The sequence below is a fragment of the Anas acuta genome, chromosome 7 (genome assembly GCF_963932015.1).
Source record: "Anas acuta chromosome 7, bAnaAcu1.1, whole genome shotgun sequence".
Taxonomy (NCBI): Eukaryota; Metazoa; Chordata; class Aves; order Anseriformes; family Anatidae; genus Anas; species Anas acuta.
Genome location: NC_088985.1, coordinates 36,525,125 through 36,535,261, shown reverse-complemented (window position 1 = coordinate 36,535,261; position 10,137 = coordinate 36,525,125). Strand labels below are relative to the sequence as shown.

Here is a 10,137-nt window from a genome sequence, read left to right as displayed (position 1 = left end):
ACAAGAAACAAATCAATGAATGTCATGCTTAAATATTAAAGAAGGCTGTAATACACAATTTTATTCAGATGCCTTATTCAATCTTGTAGCTCTGAAAAGGGTAGCAGCAGCAAAGCTTTTATTTGAATTACTTTTGGAAAAATTAATTTAGTGTGAATGTTGAATTGTGAATGGCAAAAGGGTAGCTAACCTTATTTGTTTAAAGAGGAATATAGAGGAACTTGGCTGTTTTTGAAAGAGGTTTTGAGAACCTGGGGAAATTCACTGGCTTTTCAACTACAGAAACTTTGGAACAGAATTGCTTAATGAGCTCATACTTTCTCAATTAATGAAAGGTTGCCTTAGCGAAGGGGGGATGCAGCAGTGGTTTATAGTAGGATATTGGTATCAGCAGTCCCTCAGTGCTACAAACCTATTTAAAAAAGCCTTTCCTCTTTCATTGCCACAAATTGAGATCACGTCTTACACCTCAGTGCAGTGGGGGAGGAGGAAGCTGGGGGCCATGGTCTGGGGGCTCCTGCGACCACTGTAGCCCCACACTGGTCCTGAAGTGGCTGCTCCCCTCCTGATGCCCTTCTCTGTGCCTCATTACAACTCAGATACAAAGCAGCAATTAAACTCAGCTTGATTTTTTTTTTTAAATTTTTTAATTTTGCATTGCTTATAATTAGGGATAGAAGAAATCACACCAGAACATTCTGTTTTCCTGAAAAATAAACAAATAATAATAATCTTTTGAATACAGTGAATACAGTGGGCTCAAATTGTTCAAAAAAAAAAAAAAAAAAAAAAGCTTTTCTGAGATTTCTAGTCTATTTTGCATCTCTAGGAAGAGCTTTGGTGACCATTTCGTCCATCCTAAAGCAATGATTTAGGTTGCCTCATCCTACAGAGGTGGACAAGAGAGGTTTGAGTGGGCAGCCATGAGGAAGCGAGGATGCCTTTTTATCAATTTCTTCCACCAGTTATTTCATTTTGATTCCGTAACTATGCCAGGGACAGAAGTTGAAAGGAGACCAGCGAGATGTTTCCCAGTCCCACATCTCCTGCGATCACACCAACCTGCTGTGTCCCACTGAGTGCGTGCCCCAGCCGAGTCCACCCCTTGGAGCACTGAAGCTTTGCAGGCGGTGCTCACCAACACCTGGTAAGATATCACTGCATCGGTATGTTACAGTGCTTGAATCATAAAATCTCTCTGTTTTCATGAATTATGGGCTTTTTGAGAGTCAGTGTTCCTGCCATGTTTCTGTGCCTCCTCTCCTTGCAGACCAACAAAATCCCTAGGGAAGGGGCAGGATCCAGCACCGCTTGGGCTCTCTGATGTTCACAGTCATACCTCTCCTCTCCGGCCCAGCTACTCTTAGTAATAAGCATGATTAAGCCACACAGTTAACCTTGCACTACTGCCTAAGGCCATATTTAATAAAGTTTTATTCTTCCATTGTGCACTTTTCACACTCAGAGGTGGGGATCTGTGGAGTATGTAAAAACATACAGCTCCATACTGCACGTGCTGCTGCCTTCCCCACCAAATCCCATTCACAAACCCTATTAATTACAGCCATGTTTTCTTGCTGTATGCTTTTGGGGTGAATTATCTAAGTGGAAGGCAGAGTTTTGGCTAAACTATTCCTGTTGCTGTGTCTCAAATCTTCTTGGCTCTAGAGAGCACTTAAAGTATTTCAAGGAACATTTCTTTCTGCTTCTCTGCAATACTTTTTAGTGCACACACCTTGTTTTTTCTCCAGAGATGGAATTGATATTGAGTGAGAAGATTAGGCAAAATCATTGTTGCCTGCCCCAAACAGATCAGGCAGTGAGAACAATGAGTCAGTTTTTAATTAATTAAAGTTGATGCTTTAATTTAGCTTAAGTCCGTAAATGCAAACGAAAGCATATTTTATTTGCAACTTTCATAACATATCAGAGTATATTTATAACATAGCATTAGAAATAAAATGTGTTGGATTATGTGTTTTTCAAGCATATTATTTAAATTAACCTTAGAACAGTTCTTGGCAAATCGAATTAGTAACACAGGACGCAATCTTAGCAGTGCATTCTCTGCATACATTATTGTTTATTATAAGACATGCATGGAAAGCAAACTTAAGGTTGATCAGTTTTTTGTCTCCAACTTTCTCTCTTTTCCTGACCAGGAGGGTGTAAATTTTCAGATTAAAACAACACAATTAGGAACAGAACTGTCAAAGACAGCAAGCTCTGCCTGCACAGGAGACACCGACAAGACAGACGTGTTTGAAAACTGTATTTCTCTTAGAAACATGGTACCTCCTATCCTTACAAGTATCACCGTATTCATAGAATTGAAAGCAGCAGAATATGTTTTTCTCATTTTTTCCCCTCATTTATTTGTTTTGGCAGTCACTGTGGATACAATTCACCCATGTGCAGATGGCATATACAAGCTCCATGCACCTAAATCCCATGTAAGTCTTTTGCTCGAGGTGGGATTGGTAGTAACGCCCCAGCACTGGGGTAACCCCAGACTCCCTCCACTGAGACTGCAACTTCTGGTGCTTCCACGTTTGCCAAGATATAACTGGAAGCGATGATTTTTTCCCAGGCCTGCGTAGCTGCTCCAGCTTTGTTTGTTTGCTTTGAAATTTGTTTTTGAATTGTGGTGCATCTCAGCTCTTCAGACGGCTAGAGAGAAAAAATGTTGTTTTGCATTTGTTAAAAATTTCCAAGACAATTCTTTTCCAACCAATAGTGGCTGTGGCAATTGGCTTTCATTTGCATTGGGAATGCTGATTTGCACACCAGCCCACAGGCTGTCCCTATGGGAAAAACAAAACAAAAACTAGCAAAAACAAATATGTTATTATTAGTAAAATATCCCTCTACATTTTTGATATTGCAGATTAAGTCATAGTGAGCTGTATTACCACTGTTTTTTTTTGTTTGTTTGTTTTGTTTTTGTTTTTTCCTCCTTTTTCTCATGGACTGCTACTCAATTTACTTTGTTTTGTCTAAGGACAATGGTCCCTCAAACTTACTGAAATGCTCGAGCAAGTGAACACCCTTTGAATGTTTCTACAACTGAAAAGAGAGTTTCTTTTAATGTTTTTCTCCTCAAGACTTCTAAGCATGTGAAGACTATATAGCTTTTTAATATCTTTCAAAATATTTGGAGACTCCTTTATAGCAATTCCAGTCTTCAAGATGTGGTTAACAGAAGAGAGGAAGATCACTGGAAAAGTTTCCAGTTGTGTTGGAAATTGTTCCTTGAACTTTGCAGTAGGTCATCTCCATTCCCCAGCCCTCTGGAAAGTCCGGGCAAGCTTCCTCATACTGTGTCTGTAGGAAATGTTGTGGTAAAGATCAAGCAGCATGCTGCTGTGACTTGCTAAAAATGCCTTGGGCTGGAACTGTTTCATTGCACACACTTTTACTAAAAATTTGCCTGGAACATTCTTCCTCGCTCTTTTTCTCCTTGAAATAGCTGGACTGCAGCTTCATGCTTTCCTCATTGCGCTTTAAAAATACACTTGCAAACACAAAATCTGTGTGCTTCCAATGCACAAATATTCACATTTATTGTGGCTAGCTGTGTTATATTCCACCGCTTCTTGGTCTTCCTGCTTGGGTGGCATTTTGCCCAGACATTATAAGCTGCTAAACCAGTAATTTAGAAAGTACTTACAGGGACACAAGCTTGAGGTCAGATATTGATTCTGTTTATGTTAAAGATGAATTCCTGCCTTGGATCCAGGACTGCCCGCAGCATTTGGGAAGAGATGCTGCCTGCAACTGCTCCAGATTGGTTGAACCCATAATCTTTGAGAAGATGGCAGAGAAGGAGCTGGAGGAGGAAAGCTTTCCAAAGGGCATTTAAACAAACAGTTAACTCACCTCAAATTTGCTATAAATAGCAAGCTCAATCTTCTGATTGCCAGTTGTCCCTGGAAGGATGCAAATATCTGGCTGATCTGATTCTGTTTGTCCATAATCACCCATAGAAGATCTTACATTAGTTTCCATACTAGCATGTTGCTGCTGTTTTAATGGAGTTGCAGCAGTGCACCGAAGAGTTAGACAAGGCTCCAACCCAGTGTGTGTGTGTGTCTGTAGATAGAATTTTTAAAAATACCCTTATTTATACGATGAATGCAAAGTTAATGTTTTGGCTTTCTTCCGGGACAATCTGTAAGAGAAAAAATAGAGCTGGGGATTAAAAAGAGTGTGCAAGTAATGTGTAAACCATGAAATTCAATTAGTTCCTCTTAGGAAGCCAAATTTTGGTGAATACTGTAGAGAAAAAGTAGGGATAAAATGCCTAAGCCAAAGCTGTACTTAATAAGCTTCAGTAATTAGTTATAAATGGCTCGTTAAACCTGGAAACACATCACTTTTTTGCTTATGCTTATGAACACTAAGGAAATTGAAGGATAGGGTTAAATAATAACTTTGAAATTTCCATCACAAGTCTTCTACCAAAAAGATTTATGGTGTACCTAGAAAAGGTGCGAGGGGACCTGGAGCTTGGGGGAGAGAGGGAGTGTGGGGCTCAGGGCACATCCACCCCCAGCACCATGCAGGTGCTCCTGCTCCTTCCCAGGGCATCCCAAGGAGTGTGGATGAACCTGCCTGAAGGGGTTATACAAACGGGTATTTAAAAGGAGCATTGGGAAAATAGTGACCAGATTCACCGACAAGGTCACGTAGAAGAAGCCGTACAGGAAATTAGAAGCATTGTCCTGTTATTGATGTGTCCCTTTTTTCCCCCCATATCCTCTCATTTTTGCTGCATCCAGTAACAATTTGAAATTTGAATTGTATAGTAACTCTTCAGAATTGGAAGGGTAAAAGGTAAATTGTGCTACAGTGTGTGATAGATTAATTGGCAAATGTTCCTGTTATTGTTTCTGGGAGCTCTACATCCACCTCACTATTCCCGTCTCTGAAAGGGCTCCCTGAAGTCAAAAGCGCTAGTGAAAATACCAATGTCCAAAAACAGAGCTGCAGCTCCTGCTCCACAATTCATCTTACAATCAAAGGTCCTTAGCTGTCAGTACAGGAACTGGAGCAACAAATACAGACCATAGACAATTCCTTTTCTTGCTCCCTTCCCCCAGCTCCCTCCAGAATACACTGCAATTCCACTCTAATCCATATTGTGAACAGTAAACACTTTTGACCTATAAACTTTTTCTTTGTAAAAAAAAAAAAAAAATGTTTTCTTGGCTGCCTATTCCTAATCTCCTTTTTATATACTTTTTTTTTTTTTCTTTTCTTTTCTTTTTTTCTGAATCTTTATTATTTTTGAGAGGTTGGCCAAAGCCTGAAACATTTCCAACTCGAGCCTTTTTCAGGGGGAGTGGGTCAAACTAGAGTTCCTTGATCCATTGTTACTTAGTTTCTGGGTCAGGTTCCAGAAAGACCCCTTCTTCCTCTTTTGCTTCAAATTGAAAACACTCAAGAATTGATTTTCTGCTGGGAAACCTGCACAAGATGGTTGGAATTTCATGGGAAACACAACTCTTCCACTTCCCAAGATGGTGGAGCTCCCTCTTTTGGGGTCACAGCCTCCAAAAGCATCATGGGTCAGTAAGAGTTAGCCTCTTTCAGAATTTCTTATTAACACATTTATTTATTTGCTTTCCTTCACAGTTGATCTTTAAGCTAACCACCACCTTTATCTTCACAGTACTACAGGAGGAACCAAACACCCTCAAGGTGACAGCGGGGGGACATGGCAGATGGAGGCCAAGCGTGATGCCACGCAACTTCTGACCCTCTTTCTTCTGTTTTTTCACCACCTCATCTTTGGCAAAGTTAAAAGGCTATTCCAGACTATGAGTGCTAAGGGTGAAAATCATATTATAAGTTGGTTGCAGAAGTCTTTAGGCTTTCTCCAAGATGGTGGTTCCTCTTCAGACCCTTTGTCTTTGCTGCCTGCCACTGACTTCCAGCATGGCTTTGACTCCTGGAGTAAGCACAGGATAGGGGTTTGGAAGTGTTTATGCCCTTAAAAACATCTTCTTAAGCTTTGCTCTGTAGCCTTGGACGTGACACTTAACCTTGCTGCCTCAGATTCCCTGTCAAGAAGAGGATAATAACACTTGCTTATCTACTCCAGAGCGGGCTTTGAGGATTAATTAGTTAATATTTGTACAGTGCTTTGAACATAAGTGCTTGGTATTATCATTCTTACTTCACTGCTCAAGGCTCATTTTCTTCTTCGGACTGATGTGCCTCCCATTTTTTTTTAAAAGCTCTTCATCCCACCCTAACTGTGCTGTGTTGTGCCCTTGCACTGCCTCACTGCATGCTTTGCACGCTACTGCAGAAGGACAAGGGCCAGCACATGCTCCTTTCTTCCTCTGTTTTATGCTGAGAGAAGCACAGCCTAGCATTTGCAGGATGCTTTTTTGGCTAAATTGATGGAAATTCTTAATTGGGTTCTCCTTCCACCCCATAAAGAGTGTTTCTTACAAAGAAAAAAAGGCAGGACTGGCAGGCATTGGAGAGATGGTATGGATAGTGTAAGGATCCCGACATCCCTCGGTGATCTTTTTATCTTAATAATAGTAATAATATATATATATATATATTTTTAAGAGGAAGAGATTGAAAGGGAGAAGGAAGAAAAAGGTAAGGAATAGAGCAGGGGACTAAGGAACCAAAGGCTATGTGCTTTTGGCTCCCTGAAATGGGCTTCTTAGAAAAAATTCACATGTAGCTCCATCATGAAGATGTTCAGTATAGCTGGTAGCATGCAGAAAATGTTTTGCCATAAAACTATTTAAACTTTGACAGTTAGTGAATTTTGATTTCACTCACAACCTGCACATAGCCCTGGCTGTGTCCATGTGGACTTCTGTGTTCATTCTTCCTCTAGGAAATGGGTCTTGCTGTAATAGCAACCAGCAGCAGCTGCCACTCTGGAAGCCCCTTCTATGCAGCAGAGCATGAATTCTTTTTATTTATTTATTTACTTATTTATTTATTAATTTCACAGAGAACTGTGTAATGATGTTTTGGCTAAACTTCATTCTGAGTAAGAAAAATCCTGAGGATACTTTCAAGCTTGCAGGATATTTTGATAATTTGCAAAGGCACTGGTCACAAGCACGGAAGACCCGGGTGAATACTTTGTCTCTTTCACAGAATCATAGAGTGGTTTGTTTTCCCTCTGTTCATTTGTCTGTAATGGACTGGTCAGGAACTGTCTGCTTCTAAGTATGGCTTCAGTGCCCAAGAGCTCCAATTTCTACTTTCTCCCTGTTACTGCAAGAGAAAACCATGTGTATTGTCTGAGTGTCTTTAATGTGCAATTCCACTGGCCTAATGGGCACCTGATGGTACAGATAGATTTGATTCCAGATTTGGATCTGCTGACATAAACCTTAATGCCTTTTATTGTGCGCCACTTTGGGAAATCCTGATTAACAGCAACAAAGAGATAATTATGCAAGATGAAGACAATGTAGTTGTTTTAAAAATAATGTATATCATACAATTAATGCTACTTTGTCCTATATCAAAGTCACACTACCTGCATTAATCACATATCCTCACAGTTTCTAAGCATTAATAGCAAGAAATAAAAAGAAGAACTCCTAATCCCGAGGAGAGTCAGAATAACTGGGGGTTGGGTTTCTTCTGAGAAGAGTGGTAAGTAATGTGTGTTTTTAGCCTAGTAATTGCAAAATGTAGAACATATGACTTTTTTTTTTTTTTTTTTGGAAGAAAAGGACTGAAACTGGTTCAGGAACCCTAATTAATAATTAACTCCATTTAGTCCTCCTACATTAAAGCTATCTGAACATTTGTAAATTAAGGTGTTATCTGGAATGAGAAGCAGATTTTTTTTCAGGCTGTCTCTGACTTTATAAAGGGCTGGCCCAAAGCAGTAAGCCCAAATGGCTGGTGTGTGATGCAGGTGTGTGCTGGTGCTGATGTACTGAAGTGTATGTTCCTTTCTTTTGCCATCAGAGGAGACGCAGAAATTGCACAAGGTGGAGCAGCACAGTGGCAGGCACAAAGGGAGATATATTTTCCCTTCAGCTGTGGCAGAAAAACTTGGTGGAGGAGTATTAGGAACTGATTTTGATAATTCTTCAGATTAAATACGTCTAAAACAGACACTGAAAGATGTTCATTTAGTCCCTGCAAGGTTGGAGCTGTCCTTGTAAGTTGCTTTCGGGCCGCCTGACTTGGAACTTCGGGTTGGGGGTAAAAAAGCACCAGGAACTTAGTTTTAACACTGGTTTAAGCCCAGTTTGGTACCTTTCTGTCACCAGCGTGGGTGAGCTGCTGCCATGGACTCCTCTGCCATACCCAGGTGTGGGGCTGCACAGGCACTGTCTGTGTTAAAAACCTCCTGTGGCTGCAGCACGTGTTTGTGCTGCCTGAGAAGACCAAAAACCAAGCCCATTTTTCAGCTTTGGCCCATTTTTTCAGCAAAGAGGTTTCCTCATAACCACTAGATAGCAACACTACACCATTAGCACCTTTCTCCAGACTGACAAAATTTGCTTAATCTCAGTTTGTGATCTCGATGCGCATGTAGCACACCAGGCTTTCCAAGGATCTTTTATTTATACCTTGTTTCCCCAAATGCTCTTCCAAAGCACGGCTGTTCTGTATCACTGGTGGCTTTTGAGCTGCAGGAATTAAGGAAGGTTTGGGTGTGCTGGTTACATTACCTTCTGTGGAATGGATGGGGGTGTACCATATGTGCGCCTGCAATTAGACATTTTGATTTCCAAAGTATTTAGTTACCATTTGCTGAACCATTGAGTAATTACCACAGCAAAATTGCACAATCTGTCAGTACGTCAGCTAAGTGTGCTTCTGGACAGCTTTATACGCACCTTCACCAGTGCCGAGCTTGTGCTGTGCTTCGTTTGGTTAAACTTAAGTCCTTTTGGATGAGAAATTTCTAATAGCAGAGGAAATTTCAAATAGCAGTGAAAATACCTGCTATTGTACACCTGCCCTGTGGAAGAGATCTTGCCTCAGAGGAAAAGCGCTATTTAAGATAATATGTTCCATTAAACATGGGGGCTTTTTAAAGCTGCAAAGTGCTATTCTGGGAAACTGGTTTGGAGTCAGCCACTCAGCACTTCTTGTTTCCATAATTCACTGAATTTAGCAAGGGCACTTCTGCCCCTGGCAGGGGGAAACTTAAAAATGCTACCCGCTGCTTTCGATGAAAGAAGAAGGATTTCCAATGTGAGAGTGTGTTTAGGGTCGTGAGAAGTAATTGCTTCAACTCTTTTTTTAGTTGCTAAGGGAAAGCTATCTATTCAGGAATGGAAAATTAAGGTTACTTTGAATAGAGAAAAGCAAGAGGCATCATTTACTTCCCTCCCTCCTTCTCTCCACCAAATTAAACACTCAGGAATCTTGAGAAAATTGGGTCACTAGTATGGAAATTTTAAAGTATTGATAATACCAACATGACAAGTTGTCACTTTGCAGTATGTTCTTAAACACGACTAAACCTTAATAACCAGGTTATTCTAGAATAATCAGGGTAACAGAATGGGAATGAATGGCAGTTACTGTAATTATTCTAGAAAGAGGACCAAAGCAAACAGAAATTCTCTCTAATTTTATATATTCCCAATAGGTGCACATAGTACATCATTATCACTATAGAAACTACTTAGTAGTTTCTCCAAAAATCAGCCACGCTTCACGGTCTTATGGGCCGATGTCTGAGCTGCACATGAGCCGGCACCCTCTAATTCAAACAGAGGTAAGCTCCCAGCAATCTGCGGTAGGCTGCAGCCGACAAAACAAATTTCCTAAGCCAAACATATTAAATCCAATATATTTTTCATTGATTTAATAGACTGAAACTTTGAATACAGCTGATACTTTCTGGATATTAATGGGCATTAGTGCTCAGAAAGAGAAGGCGAGAGCTGAAAATGAGAGTATATAGACGTTAGGGAAAGAAGGTGCTACAGAGGGCTTTGCTCTATATGAAAGTTCTCCGTCGCAGGATGAAGTCTGTAATTAAATAAGATACTCCACAAAATTCTTTGGTGACTTTGGTCCCATTTTCAGCTAAAACTGTTATTGCAGTCCTAATGCTTCGCATAATAGTTAGGTGATCGTATTCGAAAACAACAACAAAAAATATCATACAGTAAT

At 40.3% G+C, this 10,137-nt stretch overlaps 1 long non-coding RNA gene across 1 annotated transcript in view; it reads right to left on the bottom strand.

The window, feature by feature from the left end:
• Positions 1–2,915: 2,915 nt before the first annotated feature.
• Positions 2,916–10,137, bottom strand: part of LOC137859850 (uncharacterized) — a 22,094-nt gene continuing 14,872 nt past the window's right edge. The window contains exon 2 of the long non-coding RNA XR_011098599.1: positions 2,916–4,171. This is a non-coding gene — a long non-coding RNA (uncharacterized lncRNA). The remainder of the gene's footprint in view (positions 4,172–10,137) is intronic.